Consider the following 17,106-nt stretch of genomic DNA (forward strand, 5'->3'; position numbering starts at 1 on the left):
TATTTCCCTTCTTCCCACTCTCCCTCACACTCTCTCTCCCTCCTTCTTTCTCTTTCCACTTCCTCACCTACTTTTTCTCCCTCACACGTCGGCCCCGCAGATCATGGCAAACGAGGGTGTCACCACCAGCTATCATGGGGGGGGGGGGGGGGGGGGGGGGGCGTGGGCTAAGTCATTAGCTTGGGTGGTGGCACAGTTGGCTAGCATGTCGGTCCAGAGGCTGCCGTTGCAGCAGGTCACAAGGGGGGAAACTTCGATTGGAAGGCCCCCAGGGGGTGGCACAGCGTCTAACGATCAAGTGGTGGGGTGGCTACGGCGAGAGCCCCAGGGGGGGGAGAACTCCAGCGGAAGGCCCAGGGGGGGACTACTGTTACTGTGGAAGGATGGAGAGAGGATTGATCTTCAGTCGGGGACCCAAGGCCGCACAACAAGGGGTGGCGACGTACGGAAGGGGGTGTAATCTCCTTTGAAGTTGAGGGGGGGGGGGGGGGGGGGGGGGGAGGGGCCTCCCCTTATATAGGGGGGGAGGAGGTGGGTGGCATGGCCAACCCTCCCACCTGGGGGTTGCATGCCCCCCCCCCCCCATCACTATCACTCCCACTCTCTCTCCCCCCAACGTGCTGTCGGCGGGGAGAGAGGGGGGAGTAAAAAAGTTTGTACTAATGATAGTAAAATTTTCTCTTTTTTTGAAATTACAGGGGGGTTCCTATGGCATGTTACACTTGCTTACCAAAGTGACATGATTTACACACTTTATAAAATTCTATAACTCTAAAAGCAAGCAACTATGTAACCAACCCTTTGGACTGCATTAATTTCACCCCTTGCACATTTGCATGTTGAAGTGCTAAGAGAAACACCAAGAAAATGGAAAATATAATGCAAAAAATTCTATATTGTCACATCAACAAGCATATTCTTCATATTTTAATCAACCATAAGAAGAAAAACAACACCAATATTTACAAATCTTCACGCATCATCATATAGCAATTCTCCCATGGATTTATCACAACAAATCTTCAACACATTCTTCATACTCTTCATAGAAACCAACAAAGAACCGGAATGACACAAAAAAACATCAACTTTGAATGGAATTCATCGTTCATCATCTTCATAGTCTTCATCATCTTTCTCTCATATAGATACAATGTTTCTTTATTAAAAAGTGGCTATCTCTCATACTCTATCTCTCTCACATATGCTCTCTCTCAATGGTATATTGAAATAACCAATAATGAATCTCAATAATCCTATATACACAGAAGTAACAAATATTTTTTAAGCCTTCTCATTATTAAGGCCACCCAAAGTAGATGATACCAAATCATCATCATTAAGTATTGCATCAATCGTTGCCAAATCATATGTAATGCTCATCACCTTCAAAACATAGACATTGATAAAAAAAATTCATTTCTTCAAAGTATTCAACTCTTGCTTGAGCTAATTCTTCTACCCCTTTGTATTCACAAAAAACATATTTTCAAACATGGTCCATGTTGCATGTAAACTTTTTGCATTTCTGATATGTCCTAGTATAGTGTTATCAATGATTGTAAATAGTCAATACATCACCTTTTTGTCTTTGGATTCCATTCTTTCCATGCCTTATTGATTACTGAAATAACTTGATTTTTTGGTTGATTTTTGTTATTTTTGAGGACTGAATGGTTGTTTTTTTATTGATTTTTTATGTTGATTAGTTTATTTGGAAGTGTTTGAGAGAATTTTGGATAAGGTTGGTTAAGTTTGAGAAGCTCATGATGTTTTTCAGTGGAAATATAATGTGCCAAAATGTTCTGTTGATATCCTAATAGTGTCTAACAGGTTCTAATTGAGTCCGTTGAGCTTCCGTTTTGCTCTATTTTCCTTTTGTATGAGAGGATGGAATTATGATTGATGGAGTTTTGTTGTGATAAATTCGTGGGAGAATTATTATATGATGTTTCATGAAGATTTGAGAAGATTGGTGTTGTGTTTTTTGTTGTGGTTGATTGAGTTCTGAAGAGCATGCTTGTTGATTATACAATATAGATTTTCTTGTAGTAGATTCTCCGTTTTCTTGGCATTCCTCTTGGGGCTCCATGTTTTTGGTTCGTCTGTAGTCACAGGGTCACAGGGTCACTTGGGCCAAGAGAGTTTGGTCCTAATTTTGGCCCAAGAATATTTCCCTCTCAAAATTAGAGAGGACGACAGTCCTGGCAATGGCCAAAGATCAAAATTGGAGTGTTACTGATGTGGAGAAAAGGGACACATCTCACCAAACTGTTGAAATCCTGGAAGGCCTATAGACTACAAGCCCTTATGCAATAGATGCAAAGGAGAAGGCCACACTACAAAGGTCTGTCCCTATCAAGGACAACACCACTGATAGCCAACAGAAGGCACAAGAGCATGTGCCTCCAATTTAGTAGAATTAGAAGTGGCCACCATCACACATGCCAAGAAGGAACCACTCATCTAAAAAGACAGTAATCCCTCTGCCAAGACTGTGAATTTCAATCTCCCAACTAAGAAATAAGATAATACGGAGCAGAACAATGTAGTACAAAGCATTAAGTGCCACAGAGTTAGTTACTATACAAAGATAAGACCAGAGGTCCAAGAGATAGAGGATGCAAAAGTACCTCCCATAGTAGAAGAAGTGCAGATGTTTCCACTTCTAGAGATAGAGGGAAGATAAAAGTGGGGGTTGCCCCATTTCCTAGCCGATTGGAGAAGCTAGTGGATCCTATTAAAGAATATGACTTGGTCAAAGACCTAGATATCTTCAAACCAAATCTAACATTTTGATAGTTGTTGGTGTTGTCTCCTAGCCATCAAAAGAAATTCAAAAGCATATTGACAAGAAGAAGAGGCCTAAGGATTGCTCCTCAACCATCCCTAAGTCTAACAAAGCTCCAGAGCCTATGAAAGAAGTTGATGTGGCTAGCGCCTTCTTGGATCTCGGTACCCCATAGATTGGCGTGTGGTTTGAAGCATGATTTATAGCAAATGCATTAATTGATGGAGGTTCATCAGTGACCATAATAATAGATGTGACAATGAAGAATCTAGGATTGCAAGGCATGCAAACTATGCATTGGCTTATCAGACTGGCAGACCAAAGCAAAATTAAGCCTTTGGGTATTCTCCCATGTGTCAAGACAACCCTGGCAGGAAGAGACTATTGGTTGACCTATCTGGAGGTAAAACCAAATTCCTACAGGATCTCATATACTCTACTATTGGGAAGACCATAGCTTTCTGGAAGCAAGAGCATGGACGGATTGGTTCAAAGAAACCCTAACCCTAGATAGAGGACCCAACCAAGTGGTGCTGAAGTTGTATGGATCACAAAAAGGTAACGGATCTACTTCCATTGAAGTCATCATATAGACTCTTCAAGTGAAATAAGAGATGGCACATTAGGAGACGAAGAGATTGTCAAATAAATCTTTCCCAAGAAAACAGAGGCACAATCCTTAATAGTGGGCACTATAAGCCAACTCTTGAAAGAAGCAAAGTCTTTGTCAATGCGTGAATACCTCCAGTCTGAACCCAAAATGACGTTGGAAATCACTTCTAATAGTGAGATAGAAGTATGGATGTATTGTTCTTCCTATTACATGGCTATAGCAGCAGAGACAGAGATAAAGATAGAGACAGAGACAGAGACAGAGACAAAGACAGAGATAGAAGCAAAAATAGATGTAGAAGTAGAGGTAAAGGATACAACAAAGAATCTGTTCTTCTCTTATAGAGTCCCTACAAAGGTGAAACCAGGGTCTAAAGAGGATAATGATGATAGTACAGAAGAATATTATAAAAGCACGTTAAAAGAATTCATCCAATTTTAAGAGGATACAATTGAGAAAAAAGTTCCAAAGGCTACAAAAGCTGAAGATCCCATGATGTTAGATAAAATGACGCTAGTACCCTTTGGACTGGCTAATGAGTCACATCATATGCAAAATATCCACAAGAAATTGATTAAGCCAAATAATTCCTCCTTCAGAAGTGGCTCTTGTCACCCAAATCTACCCTTGTTAAGAGAGGATAATGATGATGCACCTTTGCTAACAACTACCAACCCTACATACCAAATAAAACTTCAAAGGTTCCTATTGTGTGATGTTCATGGATCCATCCTTAGAAGATGAGTCAATGATTTCATTTCAACATCCCAAGGAGTCAGCTCAACCCTCATTGAAAGAGGAAGTCGGTTCTAGTGAAGCATTAGAAAAGGAGACCACTCCCTTGAAGGATTCGGATTGAAGGATATGAGGTTTCTTCATGATCAAACAACTTACAGGTTTTCATGAGGATTCGGATTTATACACTATTGCAATAGCTAGAAAAGCCTTGCTTGCAGGATATTGGTGGCCGACCCTCCACAAGGATGCCTATGACTACTACAAACGTTACGATGATTGTTAAGGGATGGGAAAGCCTACCAAATCTAGTGCAATGCAACTACAATCCATCCTTCCCCTATAAAGCCATTCGAGAAGAGGGGAATTGACTTAGTTGGCCCATTGATCCTTCCACCAGAAGGAAGCAGAACAGATACATCCTCATATGTACAAACTATGTGACAAAGTGATGTGAAGCCAAAGCTCTCAAGTAAGATGATAGCAATAGCTTGGGCCTATTCCTATACAAGAATATCATTACCTGTTTGAGCAGTCCCCTAGAGCTAGTAAGTGACATAGGTTCTCACTTCCTCAACAAGATTTTAGAAGAATTGACAAAGCTGAATATAATTACCTATTTTAGTAGTCCCCTAGAGCTAGTAAGTGACATAGGTGCTCACTTCCTCAACAAGATTATGGAAGAATTGATAGAGTAGTACAATATCCGCCATCGCAAGTCCACCTCTTACTATACCAGATCCAACGACCAAGTTGAAGTTACCAATCACATCCTTTGATCGATCCTAATAAGGATGATTGTCGTACATCACTATGATTAGGGAGATCGACTTACAGAGACCCTCTGGGCATACAAAACCTCCTATAAGGCTGCTACATGATAGAGCCTTTTCAAGTTGGTATACAATATAGAAGTCGTTTTCCCTGTTGAGTTAGAGTTACTTTCTTTGTGCATGACTATCAACAAACCTCTAGGCAATGATGAGTCCCTGCAGTGCCATCTCTTGCACTTGGGATGTTTGGATGAGATTCACAACATGGCCCTACAATGAATGGAAGCCACCCAAACTTGACAAAAGGCCTATCATGATAGCTTCATGAAGCATGAGTTTAAGGAATGTGACTTAGTTCTAGCCTATGACTCAAGATTTGGCAAGTTTCCAAGCAAGCTTCAACATCAATGGATGGGCCCCTATAAGGTACTTGCTGCCAACCCTAATGGCTCTATCCAAGTGTAGACAATTGATGCTTCTAATGATCCGTTTTCAATTAATGGCTATTACCTAAAGAAGTATCACCCTCCTCCTTGGGAATCCTAACAATCGCCTTCGATAGCCCCTTCATTCCTTGCACCTTGATTGATAAGGCTTTGCCTATTGCTCTTGATAGCCCTCTTGCTTATTCTGATGAGGTGGCCTCATTTTGCTAGCCCCTCACCATCACCTCTCCCACCCCCTACTTTACTCCCTTTCCATTTGACCCAGTAGATGTGGCGAGGATGGTTCTGATACATGGTATTTTTGCGATTTTCCAGTTTAAAAAGAAAACAAAAAAAAAAGTGTTGACCTATTCTTTGAGAAAATGTGGAAACATTCTTAGGAGTAGGAAAAAAATTTAAGGAATAAGAAAAAAATCAAAACTATTATGGGAGAAAATGAAGAAATTCCCTGTCATAACATATTTCATTCCAAGAAAGGGTGGAAAACACCCTTGGTTGTGGAAAAGATGGTAACGCCCCGCAGTTCAGGATAGCTAAATCACTAGCAAACTCTTCTAAGATACAGTTTTGAAGCCGCCTCCCTTGATGCTTTGTATCCTACAACTTTATTAGTGCATTTGACTCTGACAACAAATGATGTCTTTCACCCACAATCCAAGTACTAGACTTGTTGGCTACCTCTCTAGGTATGCCACATCACCAACTGATACAAATTGACATCATTAACTAGACAAAGCCGATCTTCATCGATAACCTTTGAGCGATGTGAGCTTTCATCCTAACCGAATGGGGATGTGAGTATGGGATGCCCTCTATATTTATTAGAAGAGTGTGAGACAAAGGGTTGGGTGACTAACTAGTCCTTGCCCTTTATATTCAAATAAGAGGTGAGATGTGTGAATGGAGCATTGCACACACGGGATGGGCCTCTCAATGCACAGAGCACAATTTGTTCTTGTGTATGGCACTATAAGGCTCCCTGGCCTTCCTTCTTGCACCGTATGCCAAAACAGGGTAGGATGCACTCTTGGACTATCAATTGCACACAAGGTATACAACATTCGCACAAAGGGATAGTGAGGATTACATCAATGGGGGTTCATGAATGAGTTTCCCTCTCGTATTTGTCAACAGAGCGTGAGACAGAGGGGACAACTGAGTGTGACTAGTGTTCTCTTCAATCAATTCTTGAGAGGTGAGGATTGAGGGATGTTATGACAATTGGATTTATGTAAATTTTTAATTTCCTATACACATAAGGAATGGACCTCCACCACCATCACTATACACATCACTCTATTTAGCGCACTATGATACAAGGCTCCATGGCCTTCCTTTTTACACTTATGCCAGATGGATTGGGACACACCAATGTACCATCAACAAGTGTCTGTCATGTTTTAAGTGTGGGGACGTATGGATATGGGTTGTGGTCAAGTGTTAGATCCCTGTTGATTAGTTAACCCAATCTATTAAGGTCTTAAGTGTTGGGACACATCCCTACACATTTATTTTGCATAACCTCATGGAAACACTCCTATCTGATCATTCATGCATACCATGTCTTGATTTTTCCTTGATGGGGTCTCTTCTCTACCCATCTGCCCCATTTGCACCCCATCCTTGAGGCTATTCCTTATCCATTTGTCTTTCTCCTTTGTTTTGCAGTTTTTCTATGAGAACGTACCCTATGTTCACCAAAATTAAAATTTGATTTCAAAAATATGTTCATCCCTTTGAATTGCCTATTTTTCTTTTTACGGCTCCTTGTTTTGAGCCACGCTTAATAAGCTATTAATTTTTTATGTTTTTTTTGCAAATTAGGCATGTTTCCATGCGAACATGTCTTTCTTGCTTTGAAACATCGCTTTGATGTGAAAGCCCAACCTACACCTTCTCCTTTATATTTTCCCCTTTTAGTGCTTGTCATTCCGGCACATGGTTTTTTAGTTATTAATTATTGTATATTTTCGAGTATTCTCATGTGTGATTTTTGCTATTTTTCCATGTGAACTTGCCCTATTCTCCTCAAAATTTAATTTTGATTAGATATGCTTGTTCAACTTGCTCCCTTACACAATTTGTCTTTTTTCTCTATCATGTTCCAGCTCACCGATTTTGTGTTATTGATTTTTATGTGTATTTTCACGCTCGTTTCTACTGCTTTTTCCATATGAACGCACCTTTCTTGCATCGAAATTGCATTCTAACTTGACAACCCTATCATCCACCATTCGTAAGATACTTTTTCTTTTTGTCACCTTCTTATTTCGACTTACAGATTGTTGAAAATGAATTTTTGTTTTTTTTTGTGTATTTTTACCGTTTTTTTCCTACAAAACCCCCATTTGTTATCAAAACCCTATTCTAACTAGATAGCCTTGTCCCATTTGTTGATCCACACATTTTCCTTCTTGCTACATTCCATTCCAACTTTTCAATGTTTTTTAATTAATTTTTAATTCTATTTTTGGATTTTATTTTATCATTTTTTCCATATGAACAAGTCCTATTCTCATCAAAACTGCATTCTGACCTTATAGGCCTGTTTGACTCCTCATTGTGGACAATTTTCCTTTTTTTTTTTTTGCATTTCATTTTGACTCATGGATTTTGAGAAATTAATTTTTGTGTGAGTTTTTGTGACATATTTTTCATATTTTTCCATATAAACCCCCTCTTTGTGGCCAAACATGCTAACCGCATTGTCCACGCCATTCTCCCCATCACCCTATCCAATTTTTCTTTTTATGGCATCTTTATTCGATGCCCGAATCTCTCTGAATTAAAATTTCTGTTCAATTTTCACATTTTTGCTCATGCGTCATGTAAACAGCCAGTTTTTGCCTCGATATGCATGTTCAGCTTTTGTCGTGTGGCGTTCCATCACCCAAATTCTCACTTGCCCCCAATTGTTCCTGTTTGTGCAAACTTATTTTTCCACGGGGGCACACTTTTCAAATTAAAAAAAAACAAACAATACAAAGTTCGTACCCAGATACCCTATTCCCGACATTTTTAAATTCGAAAAACCAATGAAAACATTAAAAAATATCCAAAAACCATTAAAATTTAAAAATAAATGAAAAAAATAACCAAAAATTTTAAAAATTGTTGAAACATTAGAAAAATTTCCATGAATTGAAAAAAATTTCCAAAAATTTTGAAAATATAAAACACCTTTAAAAAACTTTAAAATTTTATATAATATTCAATAAAATCCTTACAAAATCATAAAAACTAGAAAAAAATTCTTTAAGAAATTACCAAAAATTCTACTGAATTATTTTCATGATTATGGATCATTGACATGAGTTGAAATTGTTAAAATAATCAAAAAAGTATTTATTTGAAAATAAACAACTCCTCAAATGAGTAAATTTTTGAAAAAGTCTTTTCAAATTTCGTAAAATAGCCAAGAAAATACTAAAAATTATCAAAAAATAGAGTGGATTCCCACGTTTAATCTTTATAGACAGCATTTTGTTGATTAAAATGAAGAAAATTTAAAATCAAACACAATTATGATAAAATAATAAAAAATAATAAAAATAAATAATAAATAATAAACATAAATACAAACCTCCAAGTGAATTGATTTTTTAAATCTAAAACAAAAACACCCAAATACATTGAAAATTTTTAAATATGATATTTGGTTTTTTATTTATGATGTCCATTTTGTAGTTAGCTGGATTGCTTTTTGGATTGTGTTATGGTTGTGAGTTTTTCCAGTTGAGTGGGCATTCAGATTTATTTGCATTCACACCCTCCTCCAAGTACGTCATTCCTCTCCTTATTTTCTTTTTTGCACCAAACATCACAATTAATTATTAAAAGGAACTAGTTGACCACATTTTCCACACATATTCGTGCTAAACACACATTTTAATTAACTAAAATAAGCCAATAGTTCATGTAGCATGCACTTTGTGTACCAAACACACACTTTTAATTTATGATAAAATGAATCTGTCATCATAAGTGCATGTGCACTAATAAAAAAGTGTTATACATACATTAATTTGTTTAAAAAAAGAACTTGCATTTAGAGACCTTGAGTCAGGACATAGTCCTCTCGGGATGTTAATAAGCACTATTAAAACTTAATAAGTTTTTTGAAATGGATAAAATGAATTGTCATTTTCTTATTAAGGTTTATCACATAATAAAAGTTCACCCCTTGTTAATTAATTTGTAAAATAAACAACTAAATTTTTTCTTTTCCCTCAAATTGCACAATTTCCTTTTTTAGTGAAGCGCTATGTGGGGTGGGGGTGATATGGTTGTCAGTCGTAGTTCCTATTGATCATCTTAGTCAGTTGAGGTTTGGTTATCAGTTGGTTTTGGTTTGGTTTAGTCTAGTTTTTATTGGACATTTGATTGGACTCAAAGATACCATGTGAATTGATTATATTTTATTTTGGATTGCCTTATATGTGATTATTGGGTGCATGTTTGTACAAAAAATTTCTAGGATGCGGATTGCTTGGGATGGTTAGTTAATTGATTAAGTATGTGTGAGTTTTTGTTGTCGATATCTTATATGTTATTATTTTATTATTTTACAGCCATTCCTTGTGATTGTCTATGTGTGAGTGTGATGTGTGTGTGAACCATTTGAATGGCACCTCATACTCCTCCCCAGGTCCAATAAGTTCCTTTGGTATCGCATGATTATTCACTATTACTGGATTCAGATCTTATTGTTAAGGTGGCATTATCCAAATTTGTGACACTTTCCTTGCTACTTATCCCAAATGATTCTAATATGTGTAATCAGTTTTTAGCCTCTTACAACAAGAGGTCTGGTCTTGTTTGTGGTAGAATTATCCATATGATGCCTAAAAGCCTAGGCAAAGCTCCTTGTTTACCATATCGTGGGGAACCTTTTCCTACTACTCGTTAATTGTTCTCTAATGAGGATATCCTGAAGTTATTACAAAAGCAGACCTAGGATGTCTTGGATCCTAAGAGAGTCATTCAGAGGAAGCGTCTTAAGCTACTGGCTGAATCAGTACCAATTCCCACTCCTCCAGTTTCAATTCTTGTTCAATCGTGTAGTCAGTTGCCTGCTTTTCTTACAATACCAAAACTTTTCAGAGCACATAGAGATCGTACTTTGGATATTTCCATTCCCTTTGTGCAACATCTAGTGATAGGAGATGCAATTCCTTTTTTAATGCAAAGACATCCAGAGCTCTATTGAACTCTCGGTTACTGCTTGTACCCAATAGCTTTATTCTTCTTGTAGAGGTTCAACAGTCCAAGGAGGAGTTGAATAAAGCTAATAATGAGCTAGCCTCTGCTCAAGAAAAAATTTCTAACTTCTATACGTAGATGGAGCAACAAACTAAGGTCATTGATGCCCAAAAAGAGGAGATCTCTAATTTGCAAGCTCATTTGGCGGAGAAGGAATCCCAAGTTGTTATTGTGATTGAGGAAAGGGATAGCTTGTTGTAGGAGGCTCAAGAGCTAAAATCTTTGATAGTAGCTACCCTGGCGGAATAACTCAAATGAGCTAATACTATCCTAGACCAGAGCAATACTCAGATTTAATAACTTAAGGAACACTTGGCTCGGTCTCATTCTGCTTCATAGAATCCTTCTGCGTAGCTAATTCCTTCCTTATTCCCTATAGAATGAACTTGTTGTGGTCTTTATTTGAGCAGTTCTAGGAGTTTGTTCCTCCAAATCACTTTCTTTGTTCATTATCGACAACACAAGTTTTTTATATTAAGCTTTCCACGATGGATTTGCCTCTTCCAGAGGATGGTTGTAGTGGAGCTTGTCTTTTGATTTGTTGACTGAAGTGGTCAAGATGGTTTTTGAGGATTCTGTGACTACAAATACCATCCTTATTTCTTATATATATGCTTATGTTGACTAAAGTGGTCAACATTGTTTTTGAGGATTCTGTGACTACAAATACCATGCTTATGTCTTATATATACATGCGAGGTGATTTGTTGATCCCAAATGATGAAGACTTGGCTTGGTATGTGGAGATGTAGTATTACAAGTTGTTTTGTATGTCAGACATTTGGTGTTGCAAATAGATCAAATGTTCCAAACATATTCCTCCAAAGTGGCTAATTATCCTAAGACTTCTTGCCATACAATGATTGATTATGTGATTTTGAATCAGTGCCAAAACAAAGCTTTTGCTCATGTGCAAAATACTAAACAAGTGAGTGTGGAGCTTTTAGCCCACCTTTCCAAACAACCTCCCTTTGATTCATCTTTCTTTGATGCCTATCATCGTAGATCTGTCTGTAAGAGAATGGGGATAAACGGGTAGGACATGGGTTAGCATGAGAATACCCAGTTATACTGATGGGGTACATAAAGTGTTGAGAGACCCAATTAAGGCATCAATTTATCAATAATCAAGTCTCTTTTCCCCTTCCTTCTAGCTTTCATGGCTTCCCTTCTCTTTCTCTCTCTTTTGCTAGTCTTTCTCTCTCTTCTTCTCTCATCTCCTTCCTCTTTCTCTCTCCTCTCTGCAGTCTCTCCCTTCTCTCATTCTCTCTCCTAGGTCTCCTTCATTACACTTGGTATCAGAGCATAGGTATTTGGTCCTTTGTTCCTTCTCTTTCCTCACACCTAGTTAAATTTTACAAAAAAAAGCCCTAGTTCAAATAGGTACAGCAGGGACAAGAGCTCTAAGGAGCAATGATGGAGTACCACAGTGGGACAATAGCTTTCTTAAAGACCACACAAGCTATGGCAAGAGGCTTGGATAAATTGGAGGCAAGGGGATAAAAATGGCAATTCGTTTTCAATCCCTATTCAAAATTAAGAAAACCTGTCAAGAAAGTACTCACAGGAGTTAGTGAGGGCTTTAGTCTCAATTACTTTTGAGAAGAGGTCTTTTCTTTCTTCCCTGCAAGCTTCCTTTTGGAGTTTCCATGGAATACCAAGTCAATATCTCTTCATATCTCTTAGACATTGCTCCTCCCTTGAAAATGGGTTTTGCCATGGATTTTCTCACTTCATCCTCAATGTCAAGAGTACCCAATCACTCTGGTGTGATCCACAAAAACAAGGGTAAGGATTAGTGCAAGCTACGCTGTTTGTAGCAGGTCGTTTTACTTCTTTCCCTAGAACTGCCTCTTTTGAGCATGATGAGGGAGCGTCTGGTTCTGGAGCTTTAGCACATGAACTCCCAGAACTTGGCACCGATCTAGTTGCTGCATTTGCCTTCCTAGACGTGAAGGATCTCTCTCTCTCTCTCTGTTCTGTGTTCTCCCCTTCGCACGCAGATCTTGGCTCAATCTGCTTTGTTTGTCCTATTTTTCCCCTCTTTCTTGTGCGTTCTCTGTAGGTTTGCTTTTGACTTACTTTGTTTTTGCTTGCTCCTTTGTTCCTTTCATCCTCCTCTTTTTCAGAGTTTCTCTCTTTCTCTCTCTCTGTCTCTCTCATCAGCATCGTCATCATCATCAACAACTCCAACCTCAAGTAGCATGGTGACTCAATGGCTCAGAGGCATTGTCAAGGGCATCCCTTTGGGAGGCTCTCTGGCGATGGGCAACGTCCAGGGCGGGCCCTCCTGAGAAGAACATAACCTAGACTTCTGTGATTGCCCCTAAATTGGCTCAGCATGGTGGTTGATTACGTTGTGCCACCAATCAACATAGAATTTGGTTTTGTATATATGGATCAAGTGAACCTGGCAGTTGAATTTATTGGTGAAGGTTGGGCAAAGGTTCACGCGCCCACAATTAAGCCAGAATAGTGAGGCTAGCCCTTATTTGGTGGATTTGGAACGTGTAGAGGAACAAGCAAAGCGGAAAGGGGTTGGAATATGGGATAAATCACCTGGTACAACAGAGGCTTCCATTCGAGATCTTCCACCTTCTGCTCTTGAAGATTCAGGGTGCAATGAGTATGCTCAACTTAAGCAAGGGGAAAGCATCGCCTGCGATTGTAGAGCAGGTCAGAGATGGAATCACAGTCTGGGTATACTTGCTTCCGGACTTCCAATTTGTGCAAGTTTTTGTGGCAGGAATTCAGGCTCCATCTATGGGAAGGCATAGTCTAAATACAACAACTCAGGCTTCTAATGATGTTGCTGTGAAACTTACAAATGGTGAGCTGAAATCTGTGGAGCTGACGTCACGATTGGCTGCTTCCATAGCTGTTGTGTGCCAATGTGGAGGTTCCACCAGATCCTTATGCAAGGGAAGCAAAACGCTTCATTGAAGTTCGAGTTCTGCACAGAGATGTACATATTGTTTTAGAGGGTGTTGATAAGTTCAACAACTTGATTTGTTCAGTTCCCTATACCAGAGGTGATGTTGCAGTAGATCTTGGTCTGGAGTTGCTTAAGAATGGGTTGGCAAATGTTGTTGAATGGAGTGCCAAATTACTTGAATAAGAAGCAATATGGTGGTTAAAATCTACTGAGTTGCTGGCAAAGAAAGAAAGGTTGTGGCTATGGACAAATTATGTGCCACTTCCTTCTAACTCTACTACTATTCGTGATGACAATTTTAAAGGAAAGGTCATTGAGGTTGTTAGTGGAGATTGTATTGTGGTTGCATATGATGCCGCTCCTTTTGGCAGTCTTGAAGCTGAGCGCAGAGTGAACTTGTCAAGTATACGTGCTCCCAAAATGGGAAAATCCAAAGATTCAGATAAAACCTGCTTCCTATGCCAGAGAGGTGAAGAAATTTTTACAAAATTGCCTCATAGGACAAGAGGTTAATGTAGCAATGGAGTATTCTCGCAAAGTAACTACAACAGATATGCTTGTACCAAGCACTAATCCGGTTGCAGCTGAATCACGAGTGATGGACTTTGGGACTGTATTTTTGGCATCCTCAGACAAGGGGGACTTTGATGATATAGCTCCTAGTATTCCCATTCAAGGAGAGTCAGATGGCATCAATGTTGCAGAAATGGTGGTAGCAAGAGGACTTGCCATGGCTGTCAGGTAGAGTGATTTTGAAGACCGGTCTAATTACTATGATGCCTTACTTGCAGCTAAATCAAGAGCTACGAAGGGAAAGAAAGGAGTACACTTAGCTAGAGAACCTCCAATAATGCACATGAATGATTTGACTCTGCCAACTTCTGGGCCAGGTAATCATAATGCAAACCAGAAAGCTCAGGCTGTGATACAGAAAGCCAAGCAGCTTTTACCCTTTGCTCAGAGAGCAAAGAGGCTTTCTGCTGTAATGGAGTATGTGCTTAGTGGGCACCACTACAAACTGTTTATACCAAAAGAAACTTGTGCCATTGCATTCTCTTTGTCTGGGGTAAGATGCCCGGGTCATGGGGAACCATATGCAAATGATGCGATAGCTTTTATGAGGCACAAAATACTACAAAGGGATGCAGAGATTCAGGTAGAGACAGTTGACAGAATGGGCACATTTGTGGAAACCTTATGGGAGTCCAAAACAAATGTGGCTATCTCTCTTCTAGAGGCTGGGCTAGCAAAGCTTCATCCTCTATTTTTAGTTGATAGTACTACAGAAGGTAACTTACTGATTTAGGCTGAGCAAAGTGCTAAAAAACAGCTGATAAAGGTATGGGGAAACTATGTTGAAGGACAACAAGAAGTAGATAGTGCTAGTTTGTCTGATGCTAACAAATCTAAGCACGAAGTTCACAAGGATAGGCTTGATGCAAGGGATCTAGAAAGGCATAAGGACTTTTTGGATAAAATGCACCAACAAAGAAACAATAGTATTTGCAAAAAAAAAACAATTGTGGCTCCTAGTTCTAGTTCCTTTATTGAGCATTCCCAAATGAATGCATTGAATGCTACTCTATGGCGACAATAAGCTCTCCAAGATGAAGCCACAACCAACTAATTGAGCAACACAATCAGTTCATGTCTAAGGTGGACCGATTGATCTCAACCATCTCAGTCACCAACATGCAAACTAAGGCAATCAATGACAAACTTGCAACCCTTACAACTCAAAATTGCTTAAATGGCTATAATTAAAAGGATGAATCACCATGATTATGAGCAACAACATGGGCATTCTCATGGAAATTATGAGTCACTTGACCATATGCATGGTTTGGAGGATGTGCAAAGGCAGCATCATGTGCCTACTTATGGTTAGCATGTATATGATGATTGTGCATATTTTGAGCAGCATCATGCATATGCTGACTATATATGTTCTTATGAGCTACATTTGGGTCACATACATGAAAAACCATCTAGAAAACCTTATGTACATGGGCAATATCATGCAAATGTATACGAGTATCTACATGGGAAGCAAAATCATTATCAGCAATAGAGTGATCGATATCATTAGTCACTTGGTCATTCCTATGAGCAGCATGCGCATCCATATGAGCAACATGATGATTCTCACGAACAATGCCATGATGAGAGCATCTCACTGCAGCTTCACGAGCAGGTGCCCCATCATCCTAAGGCCCTTAACTTTGAACACCCAGCATGAGCCACGAATGTGGGGTTCATGAACATGCAATGCCTAGGGGTTGATGCAGTGAATGTAGTAGTGATTGCAGCCTCATGTGCTCCAGTTCTACATGGCACACTAGTTCCCAATAAGTTTATGGACAAGTCAATGCATGCTACCGTATGGGTTAGTGAGGATCTTATGCCACCATCAGTGCTTGAAGATGACACCATGAATTATTTCTATGATACAGTGGATGCATTGGATCACAATTATCCTTTTGACCCCGGTGGTAGAATGGTGACCCATGCTTGTATGGATGACCCTTATGCTCTTGATGCTTATCATGTAAGTTATCCATTTGCTCCCGAGGAGGGAATGGGTTCAAAAAAGCCCTACCTTGATCAGCATTTCACCAGTGCAACCCTCCCCCTACTTCAAGGGTGCAATTTTGACTCAGGATTAGCTAACTTTGCCCTAGTCTGCACTGCAAACAACTTGCAAACAGCACACTATTCTAGAACAACTTTTACCTTGCATTAATGGAAATCAAGTGTCACATATATGGACTGAAATTACGCTTCATGAGCTTTTTTTTGACATGGCTCATGCCTCAATGGGGGCTGCCCATAGGAAGTTATGATCAGTTTTCTCCAATAGGCTTGTTCTGGACAGCATGTTGTCCATTGTTTGTCAATCTCTAATTGTCACAGATTGGTGGCCAAACTCATATGCTATCAACTTACACATGTTGTATGCATCATACACACATTTGTATGTCCCAATTCCACATGCGGTTGTACTTTCCTATACCGATAATCTCCTTTGTAATGTTGAACAGAGTAGTACTCTGCGACCCCCCCTTCCCTTCTTGTGAACCACATCAATAAGCCCTCTTTTTTGTTTTTTAGGGCAAAAACCTTCAGGGTCAAGATGGAATGTAAGAGAGTGGAGATAGACGAGTAGGACATGGGTTAGCATGGGAATACCCAATTATACTGACGGGGTATATTAGGTGTTGAGAGTCCCAATTAGGGCATTAATTTATCAATAATCAAGTCTCTTTTTCCCTTCCTTCTAGCTTTCATGGCTTCCCTTCTCTTTTTCCCTCTTTTCTTGTCTTTCTCTCTCTTTTGTTAGTATTTCTCTCTTCTTCTCTCATCTCCTTACTCTTTCTCTCTCCTCTATGTAGTCTCTCCCCTTTCTCCTTCTCTCTCCTAGGTCTCCTTCATTACACTGTCGGCTTAGGCCCCATGAGTGCCTTGTTTATCTTATCATCAACAGATGGCCCATAGATACGAAACCTATCTTTCACTTTATCAATCTAATCCACAAGTCATTTTAACCCTTT

General features: G+C 39.3%; 1 pseudogene; it reads left to right on the forward strand.

Annotated features, from left to right (window-relative positions):
- The first annotated feature begins 12,277 nt into the window (after positions 1-12,277).
- Positions 12,278-16,735, forward strand: LOC148034138 (ribonuclease TUDOR 2 pseudogene; annotated as a pseudogene).
- The last annotated feature ends 371 nt before the right edge of the window (positions 16,736-17,106 follow it).

Source organism: Lygodium microphyllum, chromosome 7 (genome assembly GCF_053477565.2).
Source record: "Lygodium microphyllum isolate KBCC chromosome 7, Lygodium_microphyllum_v1.1.10, whole genome shotgun sequence".
Classification (NCBI taxonomy): domain Eukaryota; kingdom Viridiplantae; phylum Streptophyta; class Polypodiopsida; order Schizaeales; family Lygodiaceae; genus Lygodium; species Lygodium microphyllum.